Source organism: Lynx canadensis, chromosome D4, assembly GCF_007474595.2.
Source record: "Lynx canadensis isolate LIC74 chromosome D4, mLynCan4.pri.v2, whole genome shotgun sequence".
In the NCBI taxonomy this organism is placed as follows: domain Eukaryota; kingdom Metazoa; phylum Chordata; class Mammalia; order Carnivora; family Felidae; genus Lynx; species Lynx canadensis.
In genome coordinates, this window is record NC_044315.2 from 43423512 (window position 1) to 43438519 (window position 15008).

A 15008-nucleotide genomic window follows, 5' to 3' on the forward strand; every position below is an offset into this window, starting at 1 on the left:
TGTATAGAGAATTGATTAAACAAAAGTTCTGATGCATTCACACATAGAATCTTAAGCAGCAATTTAAAAGAAAGATGTAGACCTATATTCATTGATGAGACTGAGATTTATCAACCTATTCAGTGATATATGTGCACATGTATGATTAGAAGAAACAAAATTCATATGATTAGGATTGTTTTATTCCTTTTTTTAAAATATTTATTTATTTATTTTAGAGAGAGAGCACAAGCATGGGATGGGCAGAGAGAGGGAGAGAGAAAATCCCAAGCAGGTTCCTTGCTGTTAGCATGGAGCCCGACCCGGGGTTCAGTCTCATAAACTGTGAGATCATGACCTAAGCTGAAATCAAGGGTCAGGTATTTAACCAACCGAGCCATCCAGGCGCCCCAGGATTATTTTATTCTTATATTTATCTGAACTTCTAACCTATAATGAACATGCACTGGATTTTCTTTAAAACAATTAATTGAGCCTGTTACATAGCAAAGAAGGTATTGAATTCATCTTTCTTCTCTTGTGAAATGGCAGTTGTCTGTAGAGGTAAAAATACATCCTGCACAGGCATTTAGTGGTTTTACTACACTGTGTGGTTCTTAGTATACAGAAACTCTAATGATCTCATACACTAGACCAGAGTTGGCCCTTCGGCCAAGTCTAGGCTACCACCTATTTGTAATTAAGGTTTTAGTTGGGCACAGCTATGCCCATTTAATTCCCTTTTCATTTATTTATTGTCTGTGGCTGCTTTCAAGTTATAGTGGCAGAGTTGAGTAGTTGTGACAGAGACCATATGGACCACAAAGTCCAAAATATGTATTGTGCGGCCTTTAAAAAAAAAATTGCCCACTCTCGCTCTAGACTTTCTTATCAACAATGACAAAAAAATCTTTCTACTGCTTAGTTTTTAAGAAATTATTTTGACAAAGAGATAGCAATGTGTGAGCACCTTATTGTAAACACTTCTCTTTCAGTCCAACCCTGCAAAATCATAATCCAAAAATGCATTTTAGGAGAAAAAAAAGTCTCCTTACTATAGGAAGAGTTATTTCTTTCCCTATTTCCTGGTATTTCCCAGCTTTAGTCTTTAGAAAGCTCTAGGAGCCAAACAGTAGTGGAATGCTAATTGCACCTTTTAACGTGGAGTGTAGGTACCGGGTGAGGTTACTGAATAACAGGCATTACCTATCCCCATGGTACGTGTGTTTTTGCTCTCCCCAAACCTGGATCTTTAGCCTTTCATATCTCTACTGTCCTTGGAATGCCTTTGAGAAGCTCAGTGAGAACATTAGTTCTCACTTCCATCAGTTGTATAGAGATTAGGCAAATAGCCCTGTTTCCTCTCCCATTCTAGACCCTCTACTTTCACCTGATGTGAGTGCTTGGAGAATAGGAAAGCCCATAAAGAATGAATTCAATCAATAAGTTCTCTGTTCCCAGCAAAGCATCATGCCCTCTGCCTCACTCAGGGCTACTTTGCCTAGAATCCCAAGTTCCCTAAGGAGACTGCATTGGTTTTAGGGTCTCTAAGCCCAGGTGATTCTTTCCAAGGTCAGATTTGCCCTGAGGGTCTGAACTTACCACCTCAACCTTAAATCACCAGGGAGCACACTAAATGTTCCAAGGGAGTCTCTGCACTGTAGAGGCAGATCTGAGAACCAAACACAACTAGGATTAGAATCCAAAACAAATCAGTATCAGAAATGTATGTTGTGAGACAAAGAGCAGGCATTTGGACAGCCACTCTCTGCTCTTTAGATCCGTGTCCCATTGCCGTGATGGCTTTTTCAGTCAGGGCTGTAGGTTTCTGACCTCCTCTTCATAGGACACCTCTATTTCTGGGCCCTTCACAAACTACACACTCTTCCGGCTTGGCTGCCAAAGGCCAGACATCACCTGCCAGAACATATTATGACACCAGCAGAGTTAGCCAGCAGCATTCTTGCAAACACTCACCACCAAATCCCTCCCATCTCTCTCCTTTCTCCCTCCACATGGCTCGCATCCCTGCTTCAGCCCGCCTGCTTAACCCTCCCCTTATTCACCTCAGTCACGTTGTTTATTATTTTCTTTACTTTGTTGAGGAGTTTCTGGAGTCTCAAGACCCAGGAGGCTTATGTGGGAATAATAAATTCAGGCAAGGTCTTCATGCTCCCCCAGCAGCCCCACCCCTACCACTCACCCTGGAAATGCTCCCCCAGCAGCCCCACCCCTACCGCTCACCCTGGAATCCCTCGTCAGCAGTTACTCCTTCCTGTGACTTGCCGCTGAACTCTGTGGTGTGCCCCAGTCAGGCCTCTGAGGATACCTGCTATGAATATTAGCCATTCTTCACATCCACTGCTGTTCTGTGGCTTTGGTTCAGCAGAGGAGAACTGAAATGGGGTGTGTACGGGGCTGTGAGCGAAGGCTCTTTTCTTGCGTGTGTGGGTTTTTATTTATTTTGCAAAGACTCTGGCCCATAAGCGAGCCAAACCTAGGCTGAGTTCATGAAGGCATGTTGGCTCTGAGCTGCTGCTGGCTTTTGTTTTTTTCCCCAGCCTAATCTGGATGTTTTCTAGCTGGCCTCTCCATTGGCTGGCGTGAGGGGGTGAGGACGGCTATATTCTGCAAGGGAAGAGAATATTCATAGAGTCTGAAACCATCATTTCTCACAGCAGTAGCACCTAGATTATTACAGAGGACTTCTTGAAAGCCCTGAAATATTGTCCCCATTTGGGCCAAATGTGAAATAGCAGTCTCATTCCTTACACAATCTAGACTTGGTGGCTGTAACCTTTAAACACACACAGAGAGGGGGGTTCAGACTTGGGACCCTCCTCAAAAGTATGGTATGGCCCAAGCAAGATCCACATTCTGGGCTTCATTAAAAGGCCATCTCATCAGTGGACTGAAACTCCCTTCCTCTGCTCCAGACAGCCTCCAGCCAGGCCTCCTCTGGGGTCACCCCAGTCTTTCCTCCTGCAGGCCTGGTAGCACCTGCCAGCAGCCTGAGGGTAGAGTCAACCAGGGACTTATAAACCCAGAAATTTGAAACTTTAAAAAAAAATGCTGATGTGTTTTTAAAGGTGCGTTTCATGCCAAGAGCCTGCTGGCAGAGAAGGACACATGGGAACTCTGTGTATTATCCACTTTAGATAGTTTCAATCCCCATCAACACTAATGTGAATTTAAAGAAATTGGACCAGTTTCCAAACCCCCACCCCCAGGTAGCCCAGTCAACCCTGGATAAGCATGTTGTTCAGCAGTGCCAAACTCTAACTTAGACAATGCAATTATATTTTCATAGCTGAGACTCTGTACGTATGGACATCATAAATGGCAATCACCTTCCTTACCTGTAAGAGAATAATCAGATCCTAAGGTACTGGCTGAGGGCAGTAGCCAAGCAATAACCAAACCATTTTGGAGAAGGCAAGGCTTTAATCAAGTCATAAATCTGGACGGAGCTACTTTTCATGCTGAGAAATATATCAAGTTCTTGTACCAGATGCCCAAGAGCATGGAGACATTAGCATACCCCCTGCCAGTGGAAACCCAAAGCCTGCCCTAGGGGTAAAAAGACATTTGGGGAATGGAAAATGGGCTTGTATAGTTCCTTTTCTTCCAGGAATGTTTTAAAGTTAGTTTTCTTTGGGCAAATGTACATGGGAATAGTCTTGGCCTGCTTATTCGACCAGCTTATTGGGAGGTCCCAAAAATCAGAGTGAAAATTAAAGTTGTGTGTCTTCCCCCACAGCCTTCTGGGGTCCAGCTGACAAATGGGGAGTAAGGAACTGAGTTTTTTCCGATATGAATTAATCATGTCTTTCAGCCTACTGCCTGGTGCCAGTTCCCACCCATTCTATGCTGCTTTAGAGACCATCTCTCAAACTCTAGGGAACACCAAACCTGAAAGGAGCAGCCAGAAAATGTGGCGAGGCAGCCTCTCTGCTCTCGTCCGTCACCCCATGGCCTTAGAGTGAGGCCAGTGTGCACCGTATACCACGCGCAGCATGGAGATCCCTCCATAAATTTAAATGGCTGAGCATTTTCCAGTTTTGTAAAATTAAATTAAGGAAAGGACTCCCAGACTGACTCCACCAAGTGCCAAGTTTCATCCCAGCACACATCATTTTTATAGTAAGTTTTAACTCCGTGAAAAATACAGGATTATAATGGAAATGCTGACAGGCCCAGAGCCAGCTCATGAAGTAATAATGCCACGTCTTTAATATTTTTACACAGCACGTCCTAATCTGCCACAGCTTTCTTTGCCTTTAGATAGTGGTTAAATAAATGAAACCCTCCAGAGCACTAGTTTTTTCTCCTCCTCTTTTAGACTGTGTCTTCCATTTTCAAACCATTGTTCCTTCTGGGCCTCTTTCAGTCTATTTACAGTTTTTGCTCTATACAATTGGTTTATCAAGCTCAGGTGCCTTTTTCTGAACTATTTGGCTGCCGAGGGAGGAGAGATGGAAGAATTTGCACCCTGAACTCTTGCCTTCTTCTCATGAAGGCTAAGAGCTCATGGAATTCAACTCTGGATATGTGTCTCCCTCAGGTGATGAGCAGCTGACAAATGCCCGAGTTGGCTTCATCCACCCTACAAGGAAGCCCATAAATCGAGCTGCTTGCCTCTCTCTCAGCCGACCAGAAATCCTACTGGTTTTCAGCCCTTCAATTCAATGACAATATCCACTAAGTAATGACCATCATGAGTTCAGAGCTTCGTTCTAGACAGGTGCCTCAAAAGGCAGTCCTATCTCCCCATCTTTAAGGTAAACCAGCATCTTCCAAAGGGTGCAAGGAAGTGGAAGCCAGGGCCACCAGGCCTCCCAGTTTTCTTCCCCCATGTTTTCCTCGTCTGTTGAATCAACCTGTTCCCCTGAGTGGGGCTACTTTAGTTGCAGAAACCAATGTGAAATAGACAAAGATGAAAAAAGTCAGTGAGGTCAATTTGACTTAATCAGGGATGTCAACTAGTGGCAGGTTACAGCTAAACGGACTCCCAGAGGATGAAATTTCATATTTAATTTGATTTTCTTACTGTGCACCTCTCCCTCATTCTAAACTTTTATCACTCTCCAGTTAATGTATTTAAAAAAAAATAGTAGGTGAAACTAGGAGGAAAAACCCTCACACATGTATGAATCACACCTGGCTTTGGCTCAATTTAGAGCCACAGTAGACCTAGGAATGGAGGCCTAAAGGCAATATTTTCTTTCACTGGTTGAAAAGGATTGATAGAGAGAGGCTTTCTGCTGCCAGAACTCTCATTAGCTAGGCAGGCTTCCCAAGCACTGCTTCCTCCTCAGACACCTAACCAACTCAAGACCTGTAATAACGGAGGTCTGAGGAAAGAGAGCACTGTCATTCCCTGCTGATTGACTGTTTCCTGGCGTAGGCGTTGCAGTCGGGAGGACAGAAATGGTCAACGTTCATGTGTCCGGGAGGGAAACAGAAAAGGAGATGCTAGCCCCTGCATGAAACATTGTCAACATCCTCACTGAATCAGAGGGGGCAGGGGAGTGGTTCATTACGTGGTCTCTCTGGAGGTGTGGAACACGTTAGCCCCTGATTTGCGTGTCCTTGTAAAATGGCACACAGAGAGATTGCTCACCTTCAAAAAATGATTGATACCTCTTTTACTTTAGCAAATGAGAAATGTCCGTGACAGAAAGGAACCCCTGTTACAAGCCAGGTTTTCTCATTAGCAGTGAAACATGGATAATTATTCACTGGGAACATACACTGTGGGAATTCATGTTAGATTTCTTATTTTGACTATTGCGGTGGGCAAACCTCAGAGACCACTGTGTACGCATAGAGACATGCACATAAATATGTACATAAAAGCACAGAGGCCTGCATCACACGTGTTCTGGGGAGGATACCACTTCTGGATACAAAGTAGGTCTTTAAAGAGAATGAGAAAAGCATTGAAAGACAGATTAGTGATGGAAAAGGCAGATGGCCAGAAATTTTGTTCATTGGCTTTAGTTATAATTAGTTTATTTTGGTCTTGACTTTCCCTTTACCTTTGAAAGCAGACTTCCCTAATACCATTTTCAATGCATGGTGAGTAGTCACACTTACTAAAAGTACGTTCTCTCTGGTCACTGTACAGATGTGAAGGAAAACACAATAACCTATATAGCAGGACACTGGCCCTGTAAAGGAAAGAATATTTAGGACTGTCATAGTTAGGATATGCATTCAACAACCTATAACAGCCAAAATCACAGTCAGCAGGACAGGAGTGTATTTCTATCTCACTTGGCAGTCCAGAGGAAGGCATTTCAAAGATGGTCTGACAACCTACCATGTCATCTAGGGACCCAGACCAAAAAAAAAAAATTGGCACTCCTATCACTGGGACATCCAACACCTGGGCCAAGATGATTCACTCCACATACATGGAGGATAGAGGAAGGGGTAACAAGAGCAAGCCCTTTTCCTTTAAAGACATGTCCCAGGCAGTGTATACATCACTTTCCCCCTCATCTCACCAAAGGCAGTCGTATGTCCTATACCTTATTGCAAAGGGGGATGGGAAATGTCTCCATTCCAGTCAGCTATATACCTGAAATTCAGGGGTTCTTTTACTCCAAGGAAAGGACAGTTATGATAGGATCACTAGCACTTTCTGCCATACAGAGCAACTGAACCAAAGTTGTGGGAATCAAGGGTGATAGAAGTACAAATGAAAGTGACCTCTGACTTCAACAGGGCTAAATGAACGAAGGTGAACCTATGAGCAGGAATTTGTAAGTTGGGCAGGTTATAAAGCGTTTGAGGAAAGATCTGAAAGTAGCAGGCTGGAACAGTAAATTTTTTTAATGTGTTAAACCCTTACAGAAAAAAACATAGAATGAGCAGAATATGTGAAAAGCAACTCTTTGGGGGGCACCTGGGTGACTCAGTCAGTTGAGCGTCAGACTTCAGCTCGGGTCATGATCTCACAGTTCGTGGGTTCGAGCCCTGCGTCAGACTCTGTGCTGACAGCTCGGAGCCTGAAGCCTGCTTCGGATTCTGTGTCTCCCTCCCTCTCTGCCCCTCCCCCGCTCGTGCTCTGTCTCTCTCTGTCTCTCAAAAATAAATTAAAAAAAGAAAAGCAACTCTGGACGCTGAGTTGCTCATGATGATCGATGATTTAGACAACAGAAATATGTTTTTTTTTTCGTTTTTATTATGGGTAATTTTGCATATATGCAAAGTAAACAACACTCATCACCCAGCATCAATAAACATGCTGCCATTTCTGTTTCACTTGTACTTCTACCTCTCCCCCCCAATTAATTATTCTTTAAGTGAAATATACATACATTAAAATGCTCAAATCTTAACCATACATTTTTGACATTTATATTTTTGACAGTTACACATGTCTAACTATATCCTTGTCTGACATATGTTTTTGAACATGTGATATTTTTTTCAGTTTTCTTTCTCTCTTTGCTTCACTCTGGCAATTATCCGTTCCTGCATCGTCAATTTTACAAATTTTTTTCTCTAGGATTTAAATTGTATCTAGTGAATTCTTCATTTCATAAGATGTATGTTTCATTTCTAGAAGTTCATTTGATTCTTTTTATACCTTCTATTCTTATCTGCATGTTTTCCTTTAAATACTTAACATATTTTTAACATTCTACTTTAATATCCTTGTCTGGTAATTCTATAATCCCTATAATTTCTAGATTTGTTTCCACTGACTGAATTTGTCTTGGTTATGGATCAGATTTCCTGCTTCTAGACTTATCAGTTAACATTTGATTGAGTGCTGGATGGTGTAAATTTTGTGTAAGTAGGTACCTGAATTTTATTGTCTTCTAGAGATTGTTGGATTTTCTTCTGTTAAACAGTTAGTCAATGTTTAATTTTGACTTTCTTTTTAATTTAAGCATTATTAAGGCACCTCTAGAGTAGTCTTTATTGTAGCCCCTTCTAGGGTTTCTGTTGAATACTCCAGATGATCAACAAGGATATTCCAATCTGGCTGGTCAGAATTTCAAGGTCTCCCAGCCCTATTTGAGCTTTGGGAACTATTAGACTCACAACTCCTTAGTTGCTCTTTGCTCAGCCTTATAGAGTTATGCATTATATCTTTAATTGAGCAGATTGTCAGGATGAATTTATGCAGATTTCTGGAGCTCTTTTTCTATGTAGCACTCTCACCTCCAAAATTCTCAACAACATCTAGCTGCCTGAGCCTCTTTGAACTGTATTCTTTATCTCATCAATTCATTCAGACTACTGTGCTCTGCTTGGGATAGTCCTCTGTTATGGGTTGAATTATGTACCCCCAAATGATATTGAAATTCCAAACCCTCTGTACCTATAAGCCTGTAAATGTGACCTTATTTAGAAATAAGGTCTTTGAAGATGATGAAGTTAAGATGAGGTCATTAGAGTGGGTTCTAATCTAATATGACTTACAAAAAGGGGAAATTTAGACACAGAGACACTCAAGAGAAAACTCCATGTGAACATGAAAGCATGGAGTGATGCATCTATAAGCCAAGGAACACCAAAGACTGCCAGCAAACCACAAGAAGCTAGAAGAGAGGGGTAAAACAGATTATTCCTCACAGCCATCAGAAGGAACTAACACTGTTGACACTTTGATCTCAGACTTCTAGCCTCCAAAACTGTGAGACAATAAATTTCCATTTTTTAAGTCACCCAGTTGGTGGTACCTTGTTATGGCAGCCTTAGAAAACTAGTATACTCTTTAAGGCTTTAAGTTTACTGACTCATTCTATCTCCAACTTTCTGTTGGAGCCCATCTGATGAATTTCTTATTTCATTTTTTATACATTTCAGCTCTGAAATTTATCTTTATAGTTTCTACTTCTCCACTGAGATACTTTATTCATTTATTATGAGTGTATTTTCCTTTAAGTCTTTTAACATATTTATAATAGTTGCTTAAAATCATTGTCCACTCACTGAAACATTTGCATCTCACAATTCATGCAATCCTGAGAGAAATTGCTGTTTGGGTATGGGTCACATTTCTTCTTGTCTAATAGTTTTTATTTATATACTGAGCATTATAAATGGTATATTGTAGAGACTCTGGATTCTGTTATGTTCCCCAGAAGAGTGTTCATCTGTCTTCCTTGCAGTGAACACCAAGTGAATTTTCTACTCTGTTCTTTCAGCTTCTAGCTGCTGTTCTTTTGCTGGGTCCCCTGGGGTTTGTATACTAAGAATTTGGACAGGATTTATGTAGATTTTGAGGTTTATCCCCACTGTGACTCTTCCAGGATTTTTCCCTTAACTTTTCAGCTGTTCTAACAACCCCCAGACTCTGTCTTCTGACATGTCAAGCCACCTCTCTGAGCCACATGAGCTTTGAGGTATTTGCTCAGGTAGCAAGCTACAAGCTGGCAAATCACACTTGTTGCAATTCCTGAATTTCTAGGATAGATTACCCTCCTGTTTCTGTCACTGCTTTTGGTTACTCTTCATTGCTTTCAAAGAGTTGTTTAATGGGGTTGTCGTGGTTATTGTTTAGATTTTATGATTGCTATTTGCAGGAAGGTTAGTCCAACCAAGTTATTCACCATTACTGGAAGCTAGAATCCCCAGTCAAGCTGTTTGAAGAGTTTTCTGGCCGAGATCTACTCTGTTCTTGTTTTGCTACATTTGAAACATTCCCATTAACCCTCTTTAGTTTTTCATCTTCTTAATAACCCAGATGTTGGTCTGCTTCTAAAGATTGAAGACCCAGAGGTAAATTTTCTCTTAAATTCAATACATGGGTGTGCATAGCATTGAATAGGATATTTTGATCATACACTTTTATTTCTGATTCTATTAACTTGGAAGTTTGATCATTCAAACATGAGTGAGGATGAATTTACCTATTGCCTGAGCAGGGAGTGGAGCGATTGTGGGGAAAATGTTTGTTTATTCGGTTATTTTTGTAAACAAATGAAGCCATTCATTCATTACACAAATTCTTACTAATCACTTATTTTCTAACAACTAGTTTCTGTAATCTCTCTCCTCTCTGGATTTCCATGATATTACACAGTCTCAATTTTTGTCCTCTCACACCATTTCTTCTCAGACTTCTTTAATACCGCCTCGTTAGTCTTCAATCACTGAATGCTAGAATTCTCCCACTGTTTTGTCCTGAGGCTTGATCTCTTTTCATTGAAGACTTTCTCCACACACATGTATGAAATTGGTTCCCCAAATTTGTAGCAAATATCAGACTTCCATTTTTATCTCCATCATCTTGATGGATTTTTCTGTACTCTGGTTCCATCACAACCTTTAAATGCTTAAAACTAAACTTGTGCTTAAAACTAAACTCATCCATCTCCAGGGGTGGAGATAAGCAATAGCTTCTCTTCCTGACTTACCTTAATCAACTAAGCCACCCAGGCACCCCTCAGTTTACCTTAATGCTCAATAACTTTCATATGTAACATCTCTTCCATGAGCTTTTCATTGGCATAGTTCAGTATCACTACACAATGATCTAAGCCATATAGATTGAATAGTCTATTTTACCCTTGGTACTTGGCTATTGGGGAGCAGGAAGAAGAGGGTGAGGATGCTGAGTTTGAAATGATGTTGGGAAATCGAGGTACCTTAAAAGGACCTTAAACGTTATCTAATTCAGTGGTTATTAATCGTGGAATCTTCTTATGCAGAAGCCCAATATATTTGTTTATTATTGAAATGGAAATAGAATCCCCAGAACCCCACCTTATGCTGATTTCCTCTCAAAGGCCCCTCCCCAGGTACCTCTGCAGCCCCTTAGGGACCCAGGAAACTATCAATTATAAAACCGTTGACTCAGTCAAAACTCTCATTTACAGATTAGAAAAATGAAACCAGAGAACCCTATTGAAATCTAAGCTTCTAATTGAGAGTCATGAATCTGTGTCAGTGCATTTGAGAGTGACAAAATTGCTTTTCTTTTTAAAACTTTCTACAAAACTGATTTGTATCCTGATAGGTTTCAGAATGAGAGGCATTACTAGGAAGACAGCTGCTCCATACAGCTGTCTTCGCTGCTGCTACTCATGAGTCTTTCTCAAGTTGTAAGAACTTCATGTCATGGCAGCCCTGATGCCTGCCCTTAGAAGGAACTCTGCCCCATCTCATCCGCACTGGGAGCACTAGGCTGGAAGGCCCTGGGAGCATGTCCAAGACTCAAGACCCAGATGGGCCAAGAGAGATGTCCTGGCTGCTCACTCTGGCCCCTGATTCCAAGAAGGAGGGAAGATTATAAATGTAAATTGTTATGCAAATGGACCTCCTATTTAGCTGACTAGGATTCCTGGCTCCCAGAGAAGTAACTTCATCAGCCATAGAAAACAGCCTGAGGCTGCTACTGCTCCTTTTTCTGCTTAAAAACTCTCTCAGAAAATCAATCCTAATGGAGTTGGAAAATGAAGATTAGGCTAAATATGAGAGATTTCCTTGCCAAATATCTCATGTTTCCTCAGGAATAGCAAAGTTCTTACTTATCAACTTAGAATATAGTCAGCCTCACCAGGGCTCAGTCCCCACTGACCAAACATAATGATTCCTGGAACCAGCGTCTTAACCATGTATGACACCTTTTTTTTTTCCCCCTTCAAAGCAGATGTGATTGAGACATATATTGGCCTGTTTAGGCAAGTCTGAAAAGCTATACTGGTTTCAAGCTTCACTTTTTAAATCATGCTATTTGACTAAGTAAATGTACAGTATTCCTGCCTTTTATTAGAAAATGAAATCAGCATCTAACTCCAGACTACAGTTGGGACTGAAGAGAGTTCGGTACTGCTGCTCCCAGGAGATCCCCAGTAGATTGATTTCTATACACCTCTCCCCAAGGCCATTTTTACCTCCATTTTATAACAGGAGTATAATGTCAGTACCACAGACTTCATAAAATATTAGATGCCTAGATGCCACCGGGAGCGTGCAGGGAACTTGCTCCTCCTAAGTATCTGAATAAGAAGACATAGGTGATCAGCACACAAGCAGAAACTTTGCCCTATCCCAAGCTTTGGATTCATAAGTTAGGAGAAATTTGGAACTCCCTTCCCCCTAAGTGTATCAGTTAGCTATCACCACATTAAAAAAAATAATAATAATAATAAGATTCAATGGCTTAAAATAGCAGTCATTTATTTTTACTGATCTTACTTACTTCAGCTGAACTAAACTGAGTTTGGCTGGGGAGACTTGGCTGTTCTCCACATTTCTCTCAACCTCCTCTTGGGATCATCAGGCCAGTCGAGGCATGTTCTACTGGTGATAGCAAAGGCACATGAGCACAAGCAAAAACACACAGTCTCTTGAGGTTTAGGTTTGGAACTGGTATACCAGCACATCTGCCTCATTTCCTTTATTGTGGTAAAATATTCATAACATAAAATTGACTATTTTAAACATTTTTAAGTGTTCAGTGGCATTAATTACATTCACATCATTGTGCAACCATCATGCTTTCCATCTCCAGAACTTTTTCATCATCTCAAACTGAAACTCTGTACCCATTAAAAAACAATTCCCTATGCTCCCCTTCCTCTAGCCCCTGGCAATCACTATTCTAATTTCTGCTTCCATGAATTTGACTACACTAGGTGCCTCACATAAGTGGAATCATAGAATATTTGTCCTTTTGTGTCTGGCTTCTTTCATTAATGTGTTCATGGTTCATCCAGGTTGTCACACATGTCAGAATTTCTTTCCTTTTTAAGGCTGAATAATATTCTATCATACATACATGTCATACTTCATTCATCTACTCATCCATTGATGGACATTTGTGATGCTTTCACCTTTTGGCTATTGTGAATAATGCCGCTATAAACATTAGTGTACAAATAGCTATTCAAGTCCTGGTTTTCTATTCCTTTGGTTATATATATCCAGAAGTGGAATTTCTGGAGCATATGGTTAATTCTACATTTAATTTTTTGAGGAACCTCCATACTGTGTCCCACAGTGGCTGCATCAGTTTACATTCCCACCAGAAATACACAAGGATTCTACCTTCCCCACATCTTCCTCAACACTGGTATTTCCTTTTTTTTTTTTTTTAATAACGATCCTACTGGATGTGATGTGTAGCTCATTGTGGTTTTGATTTGCATTCTGTAACAATTAGTGATATTGAGCATCTGTTCATGTGCTTACTGGCCATTTTAAAATCTTTGGAGAAATGTCTATTTAGGTCTTTTGCCCATATTTTTTTTTTTTTAGTTTGTTTATATTGTTGAGTTGTAGGAATTCTTTATATATTCTGGACATTAATCCCTTATCAAATCCACGATTTGCAAATATTTTCTCCCATTCTGTGGGTCGCCTATTCACTCTGGTGACAGTGTCCTTTAACACACAAAAACTTTCAATTTTAATGATGTCCAGTTTATTTTTTCTTTTGTTAACTGTGTGTATCATATCCAAGAAATCATTGCCAAATGCCATATCATGAGACTCTTGCCTGTGTTTTAAGAGTTTTATACTTTTAAGTTAATTTTTTATATGGTATAAAGTAAATACACAACTTCATTTTTTGCAAGTGGATGTCTTGTTTTCCCAGCACCATGAAATGGTCCTGGCATCCATGTTGGAAATCATTTGACCACATAAGCAAGAGTTTATTTTAGGACCCTCTATTTTGTTCTGTTGGTCTATAATGTACATCTTTTTTACCAGTACTATACCGTTTCAATTACTGTAGCTTTCTACTAAGTTTTGAAATCAGGAAGTGTGAAAACCCCAAGTTTGTTCTTCTTTTTCAAGATTGTCTTGGCTATTCAGTATCTGTTGAGATTCCATATAAACTTTAGGATGGATTTTTATATCTGTGCAAAAAAAAAAAAAAGTCATTGAGATGTTGATAGGGATTGCACTGAATCTGTAGTTCACTTGGGGTTATTGACATCTTCACAATATTAAGTTTTCTAACCATGAACATAGCATCCTATTTATGTTTTAATTTTTTAGCAACATTTTGTTGTTTTCAGTGTACATGTTTTTCATCTCCCTGGTTAAATTTATTCTTAAGTATTTTATTCTTTTTGATATTATAAATGGAATTGTTTTCTTAATTTCTCTTTCATATTGTTCATTGCTAGTGTAACATCTGACTCATTTTATTGGCCAAAGTAGTCACATAGCCAAACCCCAAATCAGGAGGTGGGGAAGTACATGTAACCCACCCATCATGGAAGGCCACTGCAAAGTTACATGGCAAAGTGAGTCAATACAGGGAGGAATGAAGAACTGGGTTCTGTAACAGTGGTATCCCATCCTGAACTTCATACAGTCAATTACAGCGTTATTTTTCCAGGGCCCTTTTTCAAAGTGTGTGTGTATATGTATATATGTATATATGTATATATGAAATTAGGGCATTAGGAGACAAAAGGAATGAGCAGACAAAGGAAAGAGATAACAGGGAGGCTAAGTAATTTGCTGGTGTGCAGCTATACAAGTGGCAGATAGAAAGGAAAGAACACAAGGCAAGGAATCAGAAAGGCTGCCACTTAATCGTGGGAAAGTATCTTAATATCGTTGGGCCTCAGTTTCCTCCTCTGGCATGTAGGCTAGATCATCTCTAAGGACCTTCCCTGTGTTAGCTCTGCATCCTAGTATAAATTCTAATAGTGTTGACCCCAAAATAGAAAAGAAGACAACATTGGAAAATTCCTTCTCTTACAGATCCATAGGTGGCCATTGCAGGTGGCCATTCTCTTGTCTCACAGATCTCATCATTTTCTGCCTTACATCTCAGTTTTATTAGTGTGCTTTGTTTCTTATTCAATACCAGCTAGGATCTCCTTGCAAGAAGGAAGATAACCATCACTGTCTTATCTATCCCCAGAACAGTAGGCACAAAATCGTTACTTCTGTAACTAAATTGAGGGAAAACCGCCAGTATCTTTAATTTTGACTGGTTTACCATGTGTTTTGAGCTTCTAAGTAAATTTTCTGTGGAAGCTAAGTTGTTGAGGACACAACAGCAAATTCAGCGAGTACTCTGAATTTAAAGAAAATTA

At 40.2% G+C, this 15008-nt stretch overlaps 1 protein-coding gene across 1 annotated transcript in view; it reads left to right on the top strand.

The window, feature by feature from the left end:
• The window catches only part of ADAMTSL1 (ADAMTS like 1), a 379909-nt gene that overhangs the window by 329035 nt on the left and 35866 nt on the right, over positions 1 to 15008 (top strand).